The sequence below is a fragment of the Muntiacus reevesi genome, chromosome 18 (genome assembly GCF_963930625.1).
Source record: "Muntiacus reevesi chromosome 18, mMunRee1.1, whole genome shotgun sequence".
Classification (NCBI taxonomy): Eukaryota; Metazoa; Chordata; class Mammalia; order Artiodactyla; family Cervidae; genus Muntiacus; species Muntiacus reevesi.
This window is the reverse complement of record NC_089266.1, coordinates 50,124,509-50,148,091: the sequence shown is the minus strand read 5'-3', so window position 1 is coordinate 50,148,091 and position 23,583 is coordinate 50,124,509. Positions and strand designations below refer to the sequence as shown.

The 23,583-nt window shown below is 35.0% G+C and overlaps 1 non-coding gene across 1 annotated transcript; it reads right to left on the bottom strand.

Annotated features, from left to right (window-relative positions):
• Positions 1 to 902: 902 nt before the first annotated feature.
• On the bottom strand, positions 903 to 1,005 carry LOC136150388 (U6 spliceosomal RNA). Its single transcript, XR_010659821.1, has one exon. It is a non-coding gene; the product is annotated as a U6 spliceosomal RNA (small nuclear RNA).
• Positions 1,006 to 23,583: the final 22,578 nt, after the last annotated feature.

Below are 23,583 nucleotides of genomic sequence, written 5' to 3'. Positions count from 1 at the left end.
GGGAAGATCCACTGGTGAAGGGATAGGCTACCCATTCCAGTATTCTGGCCTGGAGAATTCCATGGACTGTGTGGTCCACTTTCAATCTTTTATGATCCTCTCTGCTTCTGTGGTATCAGTAGTAAGTAATGTTCCCATTTCCATTTCTTCTTTTTTTTTTTCCATTTATTTTTTTTTCATTTATTTTTATTAGTTGGAGGCTAATTACTTTACAATATTGTAGGTTTTTTGTCATACATTGACATGAATCAGCTATGGATGTACATGTGTTCCCCATCCTGAACTCCCCTCCCACCTCCCTCCCCATCCCATCCCTCTGGGTCATCCCAGTGCACCAGCCCCGAGCACTTGTCTCATGCATCCAGCCTGGACTGGTGATCTGTTTCACACTTGATAATATACATGTTTCAATGCTGTTCTCTCAGATCATCCCACCCTCGCCTTCTCCCACAGAGTCCAAAAGTCTGTTCTGTACATCTGTGTCTCTTTTTCTGTCTTGCATATAGGGTTATCATTATCATCTTTCTAAATTACATATATATGCGTTAGTATACTGTATTGGTGTTTTTCTTTCTGACTTACTTCACTCTGTATAATGGGCTCCAGTTTTATCCATCTCATTAGAACTGATTCAAATGAATTCTTTTCAATGGCTGAGTAATATTCCATGGTGTATATGCACCACAGCTTTCTTATCCATTCGTCTGCTGATGGGCATCTAGGTTGCTTCCATGTCCTGGCTATCATAAACAGTGCTGCGATGAACATTGGGGTGCACGTGTCTCTTTCAGATCTGGTTTCCTCAGTGTGTATGCCCAGGAGTGGGATTGCTGGGTCATATGGCAGTTCTATTTCCAGTTTTTTAAGGAATCTCCACACTGTTCTCCATAGTGGCTGTACTAAAAAATATGGAACGCTTCAGAATTTGCGTGTCATCCTTGCGCAGGGACCATGTTAATCTCTCTATCGTTTCAATTTTAGTATATGTGCTGCCGAAGTGAGCACCCCACATTTCTGATTGTATTTTCCTTTCTCTTTTTTTCCCCTTAGTCCAGCTAAAGACTTGTCAATATAATTTACTTTTTTTAAAAAAACCAACACTGTCTTTGATCTTTTCTGTTCTTTTTCTAATTTCAAGTTCATTTGTTTCTGCTCTGATCTTTGTTATTTCCTTCCTTTTGCTAACTTTAAGTTTAGTTTGCTTCCCCCTCCACCCCTAGTTCTGTGAGGTGTGAAATTAGATTGTCTAGTCAAGGTCATTTTACTTTTTTTTTGGCCACACCACCTGGCATGTGGAATCTTAGTTCCACAAAGAGAGGTGGAATCTGTGTCCCCTATAGTGGAAGCTCAGAGTCTTTTTTCTTTTTTTTTTTTTTTTTGTTCATTTATTTATTTATTTATTTATTTATTTATTTTTATTTTTATTTTTTTTTAATTTTATTTTATTAGTTGGAGGCCAATTACTTCACAACATTTCAGTGGGTTTTGTCATACATTGACACGAATCAGCCATTGAGTTACACGTATTCCCCATCCCGATCCCCCCTCCCACCTCCCTCTCCACCCGACTCCTCTGGATCCTCACAGTGCACCAGGCCCGAGCACTCGTCTCATGCATCCCACCTGGGCTAGTGATCTGATTCACCATAGATAATATACATGCTGTTCTTTTGAAACATCCCACCCTCACCTTCTCCCACAGAGTTCAAAAGACTGTTCTGTACTTCTGTGTTTCTTTTTCTGTTTTGCATATAGGGTTATCGTTACCATCTTTCTAAATTCCGTATATATGTGTTAGTATGCTGTAATGTTCTTTATCTTTCTGGCTTACTTCACTCTGTATAATGGGCTCCAGTTTCGTCCATCTCATTAGAACTGATTCAAATGAATTCTTCTTAACGGCTGAGTAATATTCCATTGTGTATATGTACCACAGCTTCCTTATCCATTCATCTGCGGATGGGCATCTAGGCTGCTTCCATGTCCTGGCTATTATAAACAGTGCTGCGATGAACATTGCGGTGCACGTGTCTCTTTCAGATCTGGTTTCCTCGGTGTGTATGCCCAGAAGTAGTATTGCTGGGTCATATGGCAGTTCTATTTCCAGTTTTTTAAGAAATCTCCACACTGTTTTCCATAGTGCCTGTATTAGTTTGCATTCCCACCAACAGTGTAAGAGGGTTCCCTTTTCTCCACACCCTCTCCAGCATTTATTGCTTGTAGACTTTTGGATAGCAGCCATCCTGACTGGCGTGTAATGGTATCTCATTGTGGTTTTGATTTGCATTTCTCTATTAATGAGTGATGTTGAGCATCTTTTTGTGTGTTTGTTAGCCATCTGTATGTCTTCTTTGGAGAAATGTCTGTTTAGTTCTTTGGCCCATTTTTTGATTGGGTCATTTATTTTTCTGGAATTGAGCTTCAGGAGTTGCTTGTATATTTTTGAGATTAATCCTTTGTCTGTTTCTTCATTTGCTATTATTTTCTCCCAATCTGATGGCTGTCTTTTCACCTTACTTATAGTTTCCTTTGTAGTGCAAAAGCTTTTAAGTTTCATTAGGTCCCATTTGTTTAGTTTTGCTTTTATTTCCAATATTCTGGGATATCTACCTAAAGAAACAAAAGACCTGTACATAGAAAACTATAAAACACTGATGAAAGAAATCAAAGAGGACACAAACAGATGGAGAAACATACCGTGTTCATGGATTGGAAGAATCAATATTGTCAAAATGGCTATTCTACCCAAAGCAATCTATAGATTCAATGCAATCCCTATCAAGCTACCAACGGTATTTTTCACAGAACTAGAACAAATAATTTCACAATTTGTATGGAAATACAGAAAACCACGAATAGCCAAAGTAATCTTGAGAAAGAAGAATGGAACTGGAGGAATCACCCTCCCTGACTTCAGACTCTACTACAAAGCCACAGTCATCAAGACAGTATGGTACTGGCACAAAGACAGAAATATAGATCAATGGAACAGAATAGAAAGCCCAGAGATAAATCCACGAACCTATGGACACCTTATCTTTGACAAAGGAGGCAAGGATATACAGTGGAAAAAAGACAACCTCTTTAACAAGTGGTGCTGGGAAAACTGGTCAACCACTTGTAAAAGAATGAAACTAGAACACTTTCTAACACCATACACAAAAATAAACTCAAAATGGATTCAAGATCTAAATGTAAGACCAGAAACTATAAAACTCCTAGAGGAGAACATAGGCAAAACACTCTCTGACATAAATCTCAGCAGGATCCTCTATGACCCACCTCCCAGAATATTGGAAATAGAAGCTCAGAGTCTTAACCACTGAATCACCAGGAAAATCCCACATTTTATTTTTTACTGTAGATGTTTATTGCTTTCATTTCCCTCTTAGAACTGCTTTTACTTTCTCTCTCAAGATTTACATTATGCTTCCATTTTTGCTTGTCTCAAGATAGTTTATTTCTCTTCTGATTTCATTTCTAACCCACTGGTTATTTAGGAATATGTGGTTTAATTTTCACCTACTTTTGGATTTTCCAGTTTTTCTCCAGTTAACTGATTTCTGGTTTCATATCATTTGGGTCAGAAAAGGTATTTGATAAGATTTCAGGATTCTTCAATTTCTTAATGCTTTTTTTTTGTGACCTTACAATTTATCTCGGGAAAATTCTGAGGGCCCTTGCACTTCAAAAGAATGTATACTCTGCTGCTATTGGATGGATTGTTTTGTTAGGTCTATTTGGTCTAAGGTATAGTTCAAGTTCAACATTTCCTTATTGATTTTCTGTCTGGAGGATGTATAGCTATTGAAAGTGAATAATGAAGTCTCCTACTATTATTGTATTGTTATCTACTCCTCCCAGACAGTGTGTTAATATTTGATTTATGTATTTAAGTATAGTAATGTTAAGTGCATATATATTTACAATTGCTATATCCTCTTAGTTAATTTACCTCTTTATCATTATGTGGTGATCTTCTTTGTCTCTTGTGACAGTTTTTGACTTGAAGATCATTCTGTCTGACTTAAAAATTGCTGACCCCTGGTCTCTTTTTGTTTCCACTTATATGAAATATCTCTTTCCATTTCTTCACTTTTCGTCAGTGTGTGTCTTTAAAGCTGAAATGAATCTCCTGTAGACAGTATATAGTTGGATCTTGCGTTTAAAAAAAATCCATTCAGTCATTCTGTGTCTTTTGTTTGGAAAATTTAATCCATTTACATTTATGTTTTATCTATTTCTACCTTATTAACTGTTTTCTGAATGTTTTTGTAGCTTCTTTCTTCCCTTCTCTATTGCTACTTGCCTTTGTAAATTATTGATTATTCCTTAGTGGTATGTTTTTATTCCTTTTTCTATATCCTTGTGTATTTACAATAGGTTTTTGGTTTGTGGCTACCACAAGTCTTACCTAAAATATCTTATAGTTGTAACAGTCTATTTTAAGGTGATGACTTCAACTGCAAAGAAAAACCCTACACTTTTCCTGCCCCCCAATATTTTATTCTTTTAATGTTACAATTTACATCTTTTGAAATTGAGTATTAATTAATAATTTTAGCTATAGGTATTTTTAGTACTTTTGTCTTTCATCTTTCATACTGGAGTTAAAAGTGATGAACACACTACCATTGCAGTATTAGAGTAGTCTGAAACCAATGAGTTTTATTGTTGGTCGGTTGGTTGGTTTTGATTGTGTTGCATGAATTTTGGTATTTTAGTTCCCCAACCAGGGACTGAACCTGGGCCCTTGGCAGTGAGAGCACAGAGTCCTAATCATTGGATCTCCAGAGAATTACCCCTCCATATGGTTTTTTATGTTGCTAATTATCATCCTTTTGTTTCAACCTTGAGAACTCCCTTTAGCATTTCTTGTGAGGCAAATTTAATGATGGTAAATTTACTCAGTTTTTGTTTGTCTATAAGAGACTTTATCTCTCCTTATTTCTGAAGGACAGCATTGATGGGCAAATTTTTTGGTCGGTAGGGTGTCTTTTTGTTTCAGCACTTTGAATAATATATGCATGCCTGCTCAGTCACTTCATTGTGACCCTGTGGACTGTAGCCTGCCAAGGCCCTCTGTCCATAGGATGTTCCCAAACAAGAATGCTAGAGTGGGTTGCCATGCCCTCCTCCAGGGGTTCTTCTCAACCCAGGAGTCAAACCCGCACCTCCTGTGACTCCAGCATTGCAGGTGGGTTCTTTGCCACTGAGCCTGAATATACACGTAAACACATCAGTATTGTCTCCTACAAGTTTTCTATTGAAAAACCTCAGAGTCTTGTGAAGATTCCCTTATATGTGATGAGTCGCTTCTTTTACCACTTTAATAATTCTCTCATTGATTTTTGACAGTTTGATTATAATGTGACCTCATGAAGCCGTCTTGGGTTAAACTTGTTTGGGGATCTTTGAATCTCATGTACCTGGGTGTTTATCTACCTCCCAAGATTTGGGAAGTTTCCAACCATTATTTTTTTATCTTTTATGAAAAAACGTTCAATTTAATTTGTCGGTGTGCACTTCTAACAATAGAAACCTTGACATTATATTAGATTTCCAAATCATTTGAAGATTAGTTAAAAAGTGATCTCACAGTTCATCATCAGTGAGTGAAAAGGAATTCCATTCATTATTATTTCAATATAAGTATACTTTTTAAAAAAGAAGTTGCTTGCCATTTCTTATTGTTCTATCTTTTCCATTTCTATGCTTCTCTCATATGTATTTGTTTTACTTTTACTCCCTTGATATGTCTTCAATATCCTGAGATACTTAGTTTAGCATCCCAATAAAGTATTTAGCCATTATTTGTTTAAATAAGCTTTTGGCCCCTTTTCTCTCTCTTTTCCTTCTGAAATTCTCATAATGCATGTATGAGTATTTTATGGTTTCCCATATATCCCATAGTTCTTCTTCATTCTTTTTTATTCTTTTCTCCACGCCCCCTCTGATTTTATCATTTCAATGACTTATTTTGAGTTTATAGATTATTTTTTCTGTCTTATCAACTATGATGTTAATGCTCTCAGTTGCGTTTTTCACTTTATTTATTGTGTTCTTTAACTCCAGAATTTCTGTCTGGTTGGTTTTTATGACTTGTGTCTCTGTTGAACTTATAATTTTGTTCATGTATGTTTTCCCTGGTTTTGTTGAGTGGTCTGTGTTTGTTTATTGCTTATTGATCTTCCTTAAACAAATTGTTTGAATTCTTTTCTCCATATTCTCATCAATACTTGCTATTTTTTGTCTTTTTGATAGTAGCCATTCTGACAGGTGTGAGGGGATATCTCATTATGGTCTTGGGTCTCATTTCTCTGATAATTAGTGATGCTGAGCATCTTTTCAAGTGTCTGTTGGCTATCTGTATGTATCCTTTGGAAAACCGTCTATTCAGATTTTCTGCCCATTGTTTAATCAGGTTGTTTTTTTTTTAATGTTGAATTGTATATATAATTTGTTTATTTTGGATGCTAACTTCTCTCTCTTTCTCAGTCTTTCTCTTTCTCTCTCTATATATAATTTGCAAATATTTTCTCTTAAAAAATATATGTATTTGACAAATATTTTCTCTTAATCTGTAGGTTGCCTTTTCTTGATAGTTTCCTTCACTGTGCAAAAGCTTTATACTTGGATATAGTTCTCTTTGTTTATTTTTGCTTTTGATTCCCTTGCCTGAGGAGACAAATCCCCCCCTCCCCAATATTACTAAAATCTATATTGCCTATGTTTTTTCTAAGAGTTGTATGGCTTCAGGTCTTACACTAAAGTCTCTAAACAAGTTTCAGTTTATTTTTGTATATGGTGTGACAAATTAGTCCAATTTGATTCTTTTGCATGTAACTGTCCAATTTACCCAATACCATTTATTGAAAATAGTGTCTATTCCCCATTGTATATTCTTGCCTCCGTTTTTGTAGACTAATTGAACATAGAAGTATGGGTTTCCTTCTGGATTTTCTATTCTCTTCCACTGATCTATGTGCTTATTTTGGAGCCAGGACCATACTGTTTTTGATTACTGTAGATATGTAGTATAGTTTGAAATCAGAGCACAATATCTTCACCTTTGTTCTTCTTTCTCAAGACTGATGTGGCTGTTCAATGTTTTTTGTAGTTCCATACAGATTTTAGAGTTATTTGTTCTAGTTCTGTGAAAAATGCCATTGGTATTTTGATAAGAACTGCATTGAATCTGTAGATTGCCTCAGGGAGTATGGTCATTTTAACAATATCGATTCTTTTAACTTATGAATATGGTATATTTTTCCATTTGTTTGTTTCATCTTCAATTTCTTTCATCCATATATTAGCAGTTTCTGATTTGTTGTTGTTTAGTTGCTAAGTCATGTCCACTCTTTTGCGACCCTATGGACTGTAGCCATCAGGCTCCTCTGTCCACAGGATTCTCCAGGCAAGATACTGGAGTGGGTTGCCATTTCATTCTCCAGGGAATCTTCCCAACCCATAGATCAAACCCATGTCTCCAGCATTGCAGGCAGATTCTTTACCACTGAACCACCTGGAAAGTCCAATAACAACAAATTTTATTCTTTTTGATGTAACTGTAAATGAAATTGTTTCCCTAATTTATCTTTTTGATAGTTCATTCTTAGTGTAGAGATATGTAACAGATTTTTGTATATTTATTTTGTATTCTGAATTCATTTTATATTACTGAATTAATCTATTAGTTCTAGTAGTTTTTAAGCTTTTTTGTGTGTCTTAAAGATCACACTCACACACACACATATACATAATCATACCGTCTGCAAACAGTGAGTTTTACTTCTTCATTTTCAGTCTTGATTCCATTTGTTTCTTTTCCTTGTCAAATTGCTGTGGCTAGGGCTTCTGATACAATGTTGAAGAAAGGTGGTGAGAGTGGGCATCCTTGTCCTGTCCATGATCTTACAGAAGATGCTTTCAGCTTTTCACCATTGAGTATGATGTTAGCCACGTGCTTGTCATGTATGGACTTTTAATTTTGAGGTGTATTCCGTCTCTACCCATGTTATTGAGAAATCTTACCATAAATGAATGTTGAATTTTGTCAAAACATTTTTCTGCATTTATTAAGATCATCATTTGAGTTTTTATTCTTCCTTGTTAATGTGGTGTATCACATTGATTGGTTTTTGAATATTGAACCACACTTGTATCCTTGGGCTAAATCCCACTTGATCTTGGTATGTGATCCTTTTTTTTTCATTTATTTTTATTAGTTGGAGGCTAATTACTTTACAATATTGTAGTGATTTCTGTCATACACTGACATGAGTCAGCAATGGATTTACATGTATTCCCCATCCTGATCCCCCCTCCCACCTCCCTCACCACCCGATTCCTCTGGGTCTTCCCAGTGCACTAGGCCTGAGCACTTGTCTCATGCATCCAGCCTGGGCTGGCAATCTGTTTCACTCTAGATAATATACATGTTTCGATGCTGTTCTCTCGAAACATCCCACCCTCGCCTTCTCCCACAGAGTCCAAAAGTCTATTCTGTACATCTGTGTCTCTTTTTCTGTTTTGCATATAGGGTTACTGTTACCATCTTTCTAAATTCTTCACTCTGTATAATGGGCTCCAGTTTCATCCATCTCATTATAACTGATTCAAATGAATTCTTTTTAATGGCTGAGTAATATTCCATGGTGTATATGTACCACAGCTTCCTTATCCATTCATCTGCTGATGGGCATTTAGGTTGCTTCCATGTCCTGGCTATTATAAACAGTGCTGCGCTGAGCATTGGGGTGCACGTGTCTCTTTCAGATCTGGTTTCCTCAGTGTGTATGCCCAGGAGTGGGATTGCTGGGTCATATGGCAGTTCTATTTCCAGTTTTTTAAGAAATCTCCACACTGTTCTCCATAGCGGCTGTACTAGTTTGCATTCCCACCAACAGTGTAAGAGGGTTCCCTTTTCTCTACACCCTCTCCAGCATTTATTGCTTGTAGACTTTTGGATAGCAGCCATTCTGACTGGCGTGTAATGGTACCTCATTGTGGTTTTGATTTGCATTTCTCTGATAATGAATGATATTGAGCATCTTTTCATGTGTTTGTTAGCCATCTGTATGTCTTCTTTGGAGAAATGTCTGTTTAGTTCTTTGGCCCATTTTTTGATTGGGTCATTTATTTTTCTGGAATTGAGCTGAGACAGTATGGTACTGGCACAAAGACAGAAATATAGATCAATGGAACAAAATAGAAAGCCCAGAGATAAATCCACGAACCTATGGACACCTTATCTTCAACAAAGGAGGCAGGAATATACAATGGAAAAAAGACAACCTCTTTAACAAGTGATGCTGGGAAAACTGGTCAACCACTTGTAAAAGAATGAAACTAGAACACTTTCTAACACCATACACAAAAATAAACTCAAAATGGATTCAAGATCTAAATGTAAGACCAGAAACTATAAAACTCCTAGAGGAGAACATAGGCAAAACACTCTCTGACATAAATCACAGCAGGATCCTCTATGACCCACCTCCCAGAATATTGGAAATAAAAGCAAAAATAAACAAATGGAACCTAATGAAACTTAAAAGCTTTTGCACAACAAAGGAAACTATAAGCAAGGTGGAAAGACAGCCCTCAGATTGGAAGAAAATAATAGCAAATGAAGCAACAGACCAAGGATTAATCTCAAAAGTATAGGATCCTTTTAATGGGTTGTTGTGTTCAGTTTGCTGACATTTTGTTGAGGATTTTTTTTTTTTTTTTTTTTTTGTTGAGGATTTTTGAGTCTATGTTTATCAGTGATATTGGCCTTTCTGTGTGTGTGTGTGGTTTCTTTGTCTGGTTTTAGTATCATGACTTTTGTCTTGTAGAATGAGCTTGAAAGTGTTCCTTCCTTTTTTTTGGAATACATTGATAACAGCAGGTGTTAACTCTTTTTTAAATATTTGGCAGAATTCACCTGTGAAGCCATCTGGTCCTAGACTTTTGTTGTTTAGAGTTGCTTTTTGTTTGTTTGTTTATTACTGATTCCATTTCATTATTGTTAATTGGCCTGTTTATACTTTCTATTTCTTCCTGATTTAGACTTGGGAGTTTGCAGATTTCTAGGAATTTATTCATTTCTTCTAGGTTGTCCCTTTTATTGGTATATAATTGTTTGTACTAATCTCTTATGATACTTTGTATTTCTGTGGTGTCAGTTGTAACTTTTTTTTCATTTCTGATTTTATTTATTTGGGCTCTCTCTCTTTTTTACCTGATGAGTCTGGCTAAAGGTTGATCAGTTTTTTTTTTTTAATCTTTTCAAAGAAATAGCTCTTAATTTCACTGATCTTTTTTTTTTCTGTTTCTATTTTATTGATTTCTGCTCTGAACTTTATTATTTCTTTCTTTGTACTAATGTTGAGTTCTGTTTGTACTTCTTTTTCTAGTTCATTTAAATAGAGTCAAGTTGCAATTTTCTTGCTTCCTGTATTAAGCTTGGGTCACCCCAAACTTTCTTAGAACTGCTTTTGCTGTGTTTCATAAATTTTTCTATCATGTCATTTCTATTTTCATTTCTCTACAGAGTATTATTTTTTATTTCTTCTTTCATTTCTTCAGTGACATATTTGAAGTTTAGTAGCATAACTGTTTAGCCTCCACATGTGTGTTTCTTGCAGGATATTTTTGTTGTTATTTTTCCTTTCATAATTTTCATATTTCTAGTTGTGGTCTTTCTTCTTCTTTTTTTTATTTAGAAAAGTCTGTTTAACATTTCTTGTAAAGCCAGTTTGGTGGTGCTGAACTCTCATAACTTTTGCTTGTTTGTAAAACTACCTTTCCTTCAAATCTCAATGATAGCTTTGCTATGTTGAATTATCTTGGTTGTAGATTTTCTCCTTTCTTCGCTTTATATATATTATGTCATCCCCTTCTGTCCTGCAAAATTTCTCAAGAAAAGTCGTATGGGTGTTCCCCATATGATATATCCCATACAATATGTAACTAGTTGAAATTTTTTCTTTCTGCTTGTAAGATTCTCTCTTATCTTTAATTTTTGTCATTTTAATCACAGTATGTCTTGGTGTGGATCCATTTGAGTTTATCTTGTTTGGGACTCTCTGCTTCCCCCAAATGAGTGTCAACTTTTTCCCCCAAGTTAGGGAAGTTTTCAATTATTATCTCTTCAAATTAGATCTCTGCCTTTCTCTCTCTCTTCCTTCATTCTGGGACCCCTATAATGCGAATGTTAGTATGCTGAATGTTGTAGAACTCTCATGAACTAGCCTCATTTTTTGCAATTCTTTTTTTGTTGTTGTTCACTTTGGGGGATTTCCACTAGTCTGTCTTCCAGGTTGCTGATGCATTCTTCTATATCATTAAATCTACTGTTAATTACTTCTTGTGCATTTTTAAAAATTTCAGTTATTGTGTTTTTCAGCTCTGTTTCATTCTTCTGTATATTTTCTAACTGTATATTTTACTGTGGATATCAATAAACTGATTCTTAAGTTTATCTGACGAGGTCAGAGATCCAGCATAGCTAACACAGCACTGCATGCATACATGCGTGTGTGCTCAGTCACTTCAGTCATGCCTGACTCTTTGCTACCCTATGAACGGTAGCCTGCCACGCTCCTCTGTCCATGGGATTCTCCAGGCAAGAATACTGAAATGGGTTGCCATACCCTCCTCCAGGGCATCTTCCAGAACCAGAGATTGAACCTGTGTCTCTTGAAGAATAATATGGTAGACTCAGACTACCCAAGTTCAAGACTAACTAAGCTATAGTAACCAAGACAGTGTGGTATTCACAAATAACAGACATAGAGATCAACAGAACAGAAAGAAAAGCCCAGAAATAGACCTCTGTAAATATACTCAACTGGTATTTGACAAAGGAGCAAAAGCAGTATAATGGAGCAAAGATAATTTCTTCAACAAATGGTGCTGGTCATTCGCATGCAAAATCATCATTATACAAAAACTGACCCAAATGGATTACAGATCTAAATGTAAAAGGAGCATAAAATTTCTAGAAGGTAACATAAAAGAAAACTTAGATTACCTTGGAGTATTGATGATGTTTTGGATAAGGACCATAAAGAAATGAGAAGGTGAGCTTCATTAAAATATAAACTTATGTTCTGTGAAAGATAATATCAAGAGAATGAGAAGATAGTTCACAGCTTCAGAGAAAATAGTCACAAAAGATTCATATGGTAAAGGGCCATTATCCAAAATATACAAGGAACTTTTAAAACTCAAGAAAAAAACAACTCAATTTTGAAATGGGCCAAAGACCTTAGCAGACACCTCATCGTGGAAGATATACAGATGGCAAATAAGCATATGAAAAGATACTCAACATCCTATGCCATCAGAGAAATGCATGTTAAAATGATGAGATACCACACACATCTATAAAGTGGAACACTGACAACACCAAATGCTGACGAGGATGTGGAGTAACAGGAAATTTCTCATTGCTGGTGGAATGCAAAATTTTCAAGTCACTTTAAAACACAGTTTGACAGTGTTTAGGAGATAACGAAGGACAGGGAGGCCTGGCATGCTGCAGTCCATGGTGTCACAAGGAGTCGGACATGACTTGGTGACTGAACAGCAATAATATTAGTAATAACTTCAGCCAGGAATAAACTTGATTATGGTGAAAGATTGAGTACTTTTCCCTAAGAGCAGGAACAAAAAAGGATATCTGCTCTTACCATTTCTGTTCAGCATTGTACTGGAGGCCCAAGCCAGTGCAATGGGTGGGGAGTTGGTGGGGGAAGTAAAGCATACAGATTGTAAAGGAATACATAAAACTGTTTTTATCCACAGACATCATGATCACCTGTGTATAAAATCATAAAGAATATATCACAAAAAGTTACTGGAGTGAATCAGTGTGCTTAATGAGGTCTTATAATACAAAATCATTACAAAAATAAATTATATTTTTATATAGTAGTATTTCTTTCAGTATTTGTCTGCCAGTGATAAATTTTTTCAGTATCAGTTGTCTGAAAATTCACTTCTTTCACATTTATTTTTGAAGGATATTTTTGCTAAATGTAGATTTCTAGCTTGTAATTATTGTCTACAACCATTTTGAAAATAGCAATCTATTGTCTTCTGACTTCCATCGTTTTCATTGGAATGTCATATGTCCTTTGTTTCCCCTGGCTACTTCAAAGATTTTTTATTTGCCTTTGGTGTTCAACACTTTGACTATGATATTCCCAGTCCACTTTTCTTTATTAGCATTGGGATATTAGCACTTCTTGAATGTGTGCCTTGACATATTTTGTGAGTTTTGGAAAATTCCCAGGAATTTTCAAATCTCTTCAATATTTCAATATTCAATATTTCACATCTCTTCAAGTACTTCTCTGTCCCATTCTTCCTCTCCGCTCCTTCAAAAAAGTCTCAGAATTTTTGTACCCAACTTATTCCATGTTTACTGGAAGAAATACCCTCATCTCTCTGTGTTCATGTTTTTAGACAATCATGCTATAATTTTGTTGCATAGTATAACAGAAATTATTCATTACTTAAGATGAGTACCAAAGCTCTTGAATAGCTTTCCAAAGGGCAAGTATAATCTTTCTTTATTTGATTTATACCTTCCTGTGAATTAAATGGATGTTTCGGCTTTAACAAAAGAAGCATCAATCTCAAATACTGTTTTGGTACTTTGTATTTTATAAGCATTAACTTCTATTCACCCACACTTATGGAAAAAGTCTGTATCCTTCATTTATTGCTACCAGCCAGGGATATATGATTGTGGATGCATATTTCTGTTTCAACTTTTGTTTGAGCAGCTTCCAAAACATCATCCTATAGGTTTTTAGAATCTGTGCCAAGTTCTGCTCAGATTAAGTTTCTTTGTTAGAATTGCTTTTTAAAGCATCTGGATCAGAAATCATATACCTCTGCTGCATAGCAAAGAAACATTTGGAAATCATCATAGACATCACAATAGAGGATAATAGTATTGTATGTTTTTTCTCAGTGTAGGTAAAGGCTACAACAAAAAAAATTATTAAGAATTTTAAAAATGTTGGGTTGATATTGTTAAAACATGTTAAGCAGCCAATAGCTTGCTTTGAAAATAGTAATATTGTTCCTAAAGCTATCATGGAATATTTCTGAGTAAAAATAGAGATTTCTGCTTTTGCCTATTTTTAGTGCTACACATACATGTATGCATGTTAAGAAGGCATGAAAGATTAAAGTTTTTAGTTTAATCATAATTTTATTTTTGTTTCTTGCTCAAAAGACCTAAATTATTCTCATATCATTTCAACAAATAGCATCCATTTCCTTGGGATGGTTTAGATTTCATTAGATGACAATAATCCATATGCTCTCCTAAAAAGAAAGAACTTCCTTTATTAAAAAAAAAAACAAACAAAAGCAAACTAATAAACAAGAATCTCTAAGGGAAGCCTTCCATTTCTATCAATAATATAATATATTGTGTCATTTTCATAAATAAGCTAGAATTTAAGAAATGGTCTCAGTACTTTTGTGCCTATGAAACAAATCTATTGGTTTTAGACTCTCCAATAGTTTCCAAAATGATTAATGGGTTTGGGGGAGGTCATTTAATTATCCCATATATAGCCATAAGAAGGTACATTTAGGTTGTGGTCTGGAAATCCAAATGATTTAGTGGATAAGCTCCTGACTGGAGAACCAGAAGAAAAAGAATTCTTTTTCTGGCTGGAGTGTGACCTTTGTCATGCTTCCTTCTGTGCTTTTCTTAAATTTAGAAATAACTTCCTCCTCAAATTATCTAGGTATGTCACAACCTAAATGTACTGTTTCATGACTACACGTGGTCTAATCAAATCTTACCAATTATGAAGTCATACTAATTATTAGTGTAACCGTTTTGGTGCCAAATAAATGTCTGTAGTTCTAATGTTTGTGAGTCAGATCCTTCATATTGGTAGACGTATTTTTCTGAAATCCCTGATACATATTTCTTTTTCTTCATCTTATTAGCTAAGGAAGATATTAGAGGAAAGGACATTCTTCAGGGAGTAAAGAAATATACTTTTGCTTCTTTATAGCCTACCTTATCTCCACCTAAAAGACAGCTAGAATGTGATGTCTGAAATATGTGTAGCAATGAAGTTTTTATTGATTGATATAAATATGGATAGCTTTGTTCAGTTGAATACTGCTGGTAGGAGTTAGTGGCGTATGTAATACATTATCTTATTACACTCAGTTTATGGAAGCTGGTCCTGTAGGGACAGTGGAAAGAGAGCTTACTCTGGATTTCTGGAAAAGCAATTAATCCTACTGCTTATGTAGCAACCATGTCTTGGATCGCATTGGTGTGCTGGCACTTTTTCTCCTTTTATTAAAACAAAAATGCAGCTGCTGACCAGAAGTACAGCTCTACAAGTGGGGCTTTCATCGTTTTGGTAAGAGATTCATATCCAGGGTTGACATCATTTCAGCTATGGCATTTTCATTATTAAAGCTTGGAATTTCAAGTTTGTTTATTAAAGATTTAAAGCTATAGGTTAAATCACCAAATTGAAATCCACTTATTTTCCTATACTATGATAAGTGGATAGGTGTGCTGGAAAATATATTTTTTCAGATTTTCCCACCAGAAGAATTATTTTAATTGTGAAATGCATTGTATCATACAGAAACTGACATTGTCCCCTTGAATGTTTAGCATTCTTCTTTGTAAGTAACTCTCCACATACTTTAGTTTCTAGTAAATTTAGCAAATAAATTTAGCTCTAAGAAGAGCTATTGATTATTAAGTGTTGACAAAAATAGTGGCCGGGACTTTTACTTAGCCCTTGTGGCCACTTGACTGTGTACATCATCTGTTTCTCATCAGTCTCTAAAATTGATAATTCTATAAAACATGTGGCATTTACCAATGTTTACAAAGGTTTTTAACTCAGTGTAGTCTTGTATATAGGGTTCTCTTAATTTGTAATCCTATCTTTTTCATAGCAGTGCATCTTTCATTGTAAAGCAAAAATTAGCAGAATGCTTGTAATCTAAGGTTTAATGTAAATTCTATTTTAAATAGTAGAATTAACATTGTATAGTTAACAATGACACTTTTACAAAAATATTAATGAAACAAAGTTCCAGATACCTTGAGAAAAGGCTGAAAGTGCCCGTAGTTCAGGGCTTTTGTCCCCGTGGAGTCAGGGTGTGCCACCAGTAAACCTGTATGTTACCAGCCAGGACGCTCCCGGGCCTGGATGTCCAGATAGTTTCATTACATCGGGAAGATTGATCAAATCGTAGAACATGGATTGAATGTTTGAGCCTGTCTTTTCCTAAAGGATGGGCTGGCCCCAAATCTCAACCCTCAAGTCGTGTGGTTGGTCTTTCTGATGACTAGCCTTATCCTGAAGCTTTTATGGGCCCCATCTTGAGTTACCTCCTTAGCATAACAAAGACATTTCTATCACTCGGGAAATTTCCAGAGTTTTTGAAGCTCTGTGCCAAAAACTAGGGACAAAGGTCAGATATAGGTTTTAATTACATCATAGTTCTATATTATAATGACTATTAAATATAAATAGTTACTGCAATAAAACCCGAAGAGATATTTAAAAATATCATAGTTCTGATGAAATTTCACTTGCAGAGATGATCAGTACATTAATATCAATCACAAAGGGTAAATCTCTTCTTGTGTGTGCTTCCTAAGTCTCTTCAGTTGCGTCTGACTCTGTGAGACACTATGAACTGTAGCCCGCCAGGCTCCTCTGCCCATGGGATTCTCCAGGCAAGAATACTGGAGTGGGTTGCCATGCCCTCCTCCAGGGGGTCTTCCTTAGGGACAAACTCTCCTCTCCTGCCCTGGCGGGTGGGTTCTTTACCACTGGCGCCATCTTGTGGGAGTTGCAAATAAATTTCTACATCTACATTTAAAGTAGATTTAAAGATCCATTATAATTGGTAACTTATTTGATGCAGAATCGTGAGAATAATATTCTGATTACAATTTTAATATCTAATAAATGCATCTAGTTTTTTTTAAAACAGATAAACATTGCTAGAATTTCACAGTCAAGTGTTTGCTGAGTATGTTTCTTACATACTCAACACTGTGCTAATGGAATGATGGGGAAGTTTAAGACATGGTCTCTGCTTTCAAAGAATGTAAAATCCAGTGGGAGTTGGATTGAATTAGAATTCATAGCACAACTAGAGAAGTTATATGGTAGTGGTGTGGAATAAGTTAGCTTCACCAAGGAGGTAGAATTTGCAAGTTTTAAACAAAAAACATGTAAATTCCTTCCTGAAGTTTTATACAAACATTCCTGAAATCAGGTCTTCTTTGTTTTCATTAGGAGATTATAACGTCTTTGCTAAAAAGTATCGTTACCACAGTTCCTTTTATAGAGAAGTAGGTCTATTTTAATGCTTAAAACATCACAATTTTATGTTTCTCTAAAACGTAGCTGCTAAAGATTTAAAGTCACATTTTTGCAACCTTTCCTGTTCCTGCTTCAAGAACCAGATAGAGTTAAGTTGACGTTTTTATTCAGTCCTGATATTAGGCTGCAAGTTCTACTTTCTTTTTGCCCCTCCCCTTTGTAGAATAGATCAAGAAAAAAATATTAACAGAAAGTGTCCACAAAAACACTTACACTTAAATTATCAATGGGGATACATTTGCAGGAAATAATTCCTCATCTTATTCCAATACTATTAAAATTATTTCAGAAAACATAAATTTTTAGTATGAAAACTTTAAACTAAAATTAACATCCATTTGGTGAATGTTGTTGTTAACTAGAATTGTACAGATCAAGACTGTTTTACAATAGAGGAGTCATTTGTGGTCAGTGGGGCATAAAATGTGGTTTTAGATGCCAAAGTGTAATGAAATTAAATTTATGTCACTCTTTTTGCTTTCTTTTCTGTGGACTAATCATGAATCTACTATGTCACTCAAGTTTGTTTAACAGCTGGTGTTGATGAAAAGACACTGGTCTTAAAATATAGTAAGGGTGGTTATAATGAACCTAGTACAATATGCTGAAAATTTTTATGAGTCAATTCATAATGTACATATGAACTTGTAAAAAGAAAATCAATACCTTAGTGAAGGATAAAGTTGGGAGGGATGGATAACATCAGAGCTTTTCAATTATTCTACCATTTAAAAAAAATTTTTGAAAGCTATTTAAAAATTATATATGGATTACATTTGCATATTTTAGCTGGCTATTTTGTCTTATTAGATTAGTAAGCAAATCAAAGATACCTTACTAGAGAACTTTTCCCAATCTGATAGCTTCTAGATGTTAAGAAAAATTGGGTATGATGATATTAATTTGCTGTTAACTAATGTCGTACAACATTGCTAAATGACAGTCCATCTGTCAAATTAACGTCATGACATCCTACTTGTTATTTTAATATGTTATGAGGATGAAATGTGTTTTTTAGATATGTTTTACATTTGCACTAAGTAATGGAAAGTACAATATATTATGTGCCTGTGCCCTGAGGAGAGTTTTTAACAAAAATAATTGAAGGTAATAAATCTTACCGTTCCCCTCTCTGTTGCCCCTGCGCCAGCATACATACCTTCTGTATTATTCTATCTTCTGTGCATAGGAATCTTGCTAGATAGTTACAAAGGCTGAACACGATTGTATGTACTATAGAATAAACTCCATAATACTTGCCAAAAATTTGCTTTGCCCTAAAATGTCACTTTAATAAACCTCTCTATGATCACTTTTATAATGATTTGATCCCCTCTACTAAGACTGAAATGTGCTCTTGAATGATGTTGCTATTGAACATAAGACAAGTTTTTCAAATAATTAGAAATGTCTATAAGCTAATAAATCTCTCCAATGTTTAATTTGTATACCTGGTAGGTGTTTTTGCTTAAAAGAGTGTGTATAAGGGTGATTGATTTATAATGTGTTTAAATTTTTTTTTGTTTGTTTTGTTTAAATTGTCATAGGTAGCAGCGATAAAATTTGGTGCAAAGAAGTAATGCAATTTATATCTGATATATGACTTAACATTATCTTTAATCATGCCTTTATCTTGCCAACATTTCTTAATGTGAATTTTTAAAATTTGAAGATAGTTCGTTTTAAGCACATTATTCTAATATGTGCTGGTATTCCCAGCTGGTATTCCTCATGCTTTATTTTCATGTGTAAAGATACAGCATATATAATTATTTTTAACAATGATTACAGAGTTTCATAGCTTTTGTGTAACAATGCCCAGAGCATTTTCAGTGTATATTTAAATGTGACAATGTATTGTGAAAAGTGAATTTTTTAACTATTTAAATAGAATACTTTTCAACAAGAAGTAATGATGTGAATGAAAACTAATCCAATATATATGAATGTAGCCCAGGCTTGCAATATTGGTTTATCCATTAATTTTCTTACCCCAGGTGTTTGTTTAGTGGGAAGTCATCTCACAAGTGATGATAGATGTATTTTACTCAGAACTAGTTATACAAGTCCAACATCTTGTACTTTTCATGCTTAAAACTGTTTGCTTAGAAACAATTGCTTATAAATGTTTTAAAGTCACAATTCAAAAAAATTATTCATGATTTTTTGATAGAAAGAACACTTTCTAAAAGCTTTCAGTGAACAAATTAGAACATAGAAAAACCTAGGTAGAAGTGAATTTTATTCATAATTTCATTATAAAATTCTTATTGAATAACATTAGAACAGAAGTTTTTCTAAAATGGAAATACTTTACTGATTTTTCACACTTTTACATTATCATTTTTAAATAACAGATTTCTGTTGTAAAAATGAAGCAATAAAAAAAATCAAGATTGCAATTTTACATATAATCTCACCTTTCAGAGAAAACTATTGTTAACACTCTGTTGTATATCCTTCCAGGATATTTTTTAACAAAATATTTTAAAAATATATCTATGCATAGTACTTTGCAAGCTGCTGTTTTCACTTCATATATCATGGGTATCTTTCCATGTCAATGTAGGTAGTGATGATAATTTTTAATGATGACATAGTATTCTGGTCATCATTAACTCCCTCTAGGTAAACCACAGTTCATTTGTTTTTATTTTATTTCATTTGGCAGATAATTGCTTTACATTATCGTGTTGGTTTCTCCCATACAACAACATGAGTCAGCCATTAGTATATATATGTCCCCCCGCGTTGAACCTCCCTCCCACCCCCCACCACATCCCACCCCTCTAGGTTGTCACAGAGCACTGGGTTGAGCTCCCTGAGTTTTCCAGCCCTTCCTACTAGCTGTTTCACATATGATAATATACGTATCTCAGTGCTATTCTCTAGATTCATCCCACCCTCCCCAGCCCCACTGTCTGTTCTCTGCGTCTCTGTCTCTATTCCTGCCCTTTAGATCCCATATATATGCGTTAGTATGTGATATTTGTTTTTCTCTTTCTGACTTACTTCACTCTGTATAACACACTCTAGATTAGTCCAGCTCACTAGAACGGACTCAAATTCATTCCTTTTTATGGCTAAGTAATATTCCATTGCATATATGTACCACAATTTCTTTATTCATTCATCTCTTGATGGGCATCTAGTTTGCTTCTACATCCTAGCTATTGTAAGTAGTGCTACAGTGAACATGGGGGTATATATATGTTTTTTTTGAATTGTGATTTCTTCATGTCACAATTTATTTAATGAATCTATTGACAGACATTTAGGTTGTGTCCAATTTGAGGCTATTATAAACAGTGTTGTATTGTTTAATGATTTTCTTGGAGTAAATTTATAAAAATTGAAATTACTGGATTAAGTGTTTAGATGCTTCAAAGTTTTACATAGCTCATCAAATTGCTCTCTGAGAGTTATGCTGATCAATAGATAAATCTACAGTGTCACCAACAGTTGTATAGTGCTCTATATCCTCCTCTACCCTGTGTAGAGTCCATGTTCTTAATATTTGCTAATTAGATGTGATGGAGTAGCACATCTTACACATTTATTGATGATTTTAGATTTCTTCTTTTGTGGAGCACCAGGAAGTGCATGCTTTTCCCCTAGTCTTCTGAGTACTTTTTCTTTTTCTTATTGATTAGTAGGAGGTTTGTAGTGATGATATTAACCCTCTGTATATCATATATTAAAGTTTATCCTTTAACGTGATTGATGTTATATGTCAACTTGTGGTCAATTATATTTTGTTAATCTTTTTACTGATAGTTTTTAGCTGCAGTGCATGCTAAGAAAGGTCTTTAATCTCTGGTTCCTCTGCCTTTCCTAAGTCCAACTTGAACATCTGGAAGTTCTTGGTTCACATACTGTTGAAACCTAGCTTGGAGAATTTTGAGCATGACTTTGCTGTCATGTGAAATGAGTGCAATTATGCAGTAGTTTGTACATTCTTTGGCATTGCCCTTGTTTGGGATCAGAATGAAAACTGACTTTTTCCAGTCCTGTGGCCACTGCTGAGTTTTCCAAATTTGCTGGTATATTGAGGGCAGCTCTTTCACAGCATCATCTTCTAGGATTTGAAATAACTCAGCTGGAATTCCATCACCTCCACCAGTTTTGTTCATAGTGATGCTTCCTAAGGCCCACTTGACTTCACATTACAGGATGTCTGGCTCTAGGTGAGTGATCACACCATCGTGGTTATCTGGGTCATGAAGATCTTTTTTGTATAGTTCTTCTGTGTTTTCTTTCCACATCTTCTTAATATCTTCTGTTTTTGTTAAATCCACAGTGTTTCTGTCCTTTATTGTGCCCATTTTTGCATGAAATGTTCCCTTGGTATCTCCAATTTTCTTGAAGAATTCTCTAGTCTTTCCTAGTCTGTTATTTTCCTCCATTTCTTTGCACTGTTCATTTTGGAAGGCTGTTTTTAATCTCTCCTTGCTATTCTTTGGAACTGTGCATTCAGATGGATATATCTTTCCTCTTCTCTCTTTCCCTTCACTTCTCTTCTTTCCTCAGCTATTTGTAAGGCCTCCTCAGACAACCATTTCTTTTTCTTGGGGATGGTTTTGATCACTGCCTCCTGTATAATGTTATGAAGCTCTGTCCATAGTTCTTCAGGCACTCCATCTATCAGATCTAATCCCTTGAATCTATTTGTCAAATCCACTGTATAATCATAGTGATTTGATTGAGGTTATACTTGTATGGCCTAGTGGTCTTCCCTACTTTCTTCAATTTAAGTCTGAATTTTGCAATAAGGAGTTCATGGTCTGTGCCACACAGTCAGCTCCCGGTCTTGTTTTTGTTGACTGTATAGAGCTTCTCCATCTTCAGCTGCAAAGAATATAATCAGTCTGTTTTCAGTATTGACTATCTGGTGATGTCCATGTGTAGAGTCGTCTCTTATGTTGTTGGAAGAGGGTGTTTGCTATGACCAGGGTGTTCTTTTGGCAAAACTCTTAGCCTTTGCCCTGCTTCATTTGATGTTAGACATAGATTTTTTTGGTAAATACCTTTTAACAACTTGAAAAAAGTTTTCTTTATTTCAATTTGCTGAGCATATTTATCAGGAATAATTGTTGGACTTTGTTAAATGTTTTTTCTGTGTCTGAGATGATCATATAGTTCTTTTTTCATGAGTTAATAAAATGATTCATATTGATTTATTTTTGAATGTTAATCCTACCTTTCACTCCTGGGAGAAATCCAACTTTACTATCATGTATTATCCTTTTTATATATTGATTGATTATATTTGCTAAAATTTTATGTATAGTTTTTATGTCTATGTTTGTTAGTAGTATTGGTTTACTTTTCTAGTTTGGTCTAGTTTTCTTTTCTTCTAATATTTTTGATGTCTTTGATATTAAAGTGATGAACTCATAGGATGAGTTGAGAAATTTTACCTACTATTCGCTCTCTGGAAGTTTGTGTAGAATTGATATTATTTCTTCCTTAAATGTTAGGTAGAGGAATCAAAGTATTTTTCCTTAAATGTTAGGTAGGAATTCCAAAGTAGAGTGGGATTGCTTTTTTAAAAAACTTGTTGTTTTATATTGCAGTTTAGCCGATCGACAATGTTGTGGTCATTTCAGATGGACAGCAAAACGTGGGATTGTTTTTTCTTTTTGTTGTTGTTCAGTCACTAAGTTGTGTCTGACTCTTTGTAACCTCATGGACTATAGCGCACCAGGCTCTTTTGTCCTCCACTATCTCTCAGAGTTTGCTCAGATTGATGTCCATTGAGTTGGTGATGCTATCTAACCATCTCATTCTCTGCCTCTCCCTTCTCCTCCTGCCCTCAATCTTTCCCAGCATCAGGGATTTTTCCAATGAGTCGGCTCTTCGCATCAGGTAGCCAAAGTATTGGAGCTTCACCTTCAGCAACAGACCTTCCAATGAATATTTGGGATTGATTTCCTTTAGGATTGACTGGTTTGATCTCCTTGCAGTCCAAGGGACTCTCAAGAGTCTTCTCCAGCACCACAATTTGAAAGCATTAATTCTTCAGTACTCAGCCTTCTTTATGGTCCAACTCTCACATCTGTACATGACTCCTGGAAAAACCACATAGCTTTGTTTTATAGACTTTTGTTGGAGAAGTGATGTCTCTGCTTTTTAATATGCTGCCTAGATTTGTAATAGCTTTTCTTTCAAGGAGCAAACATCT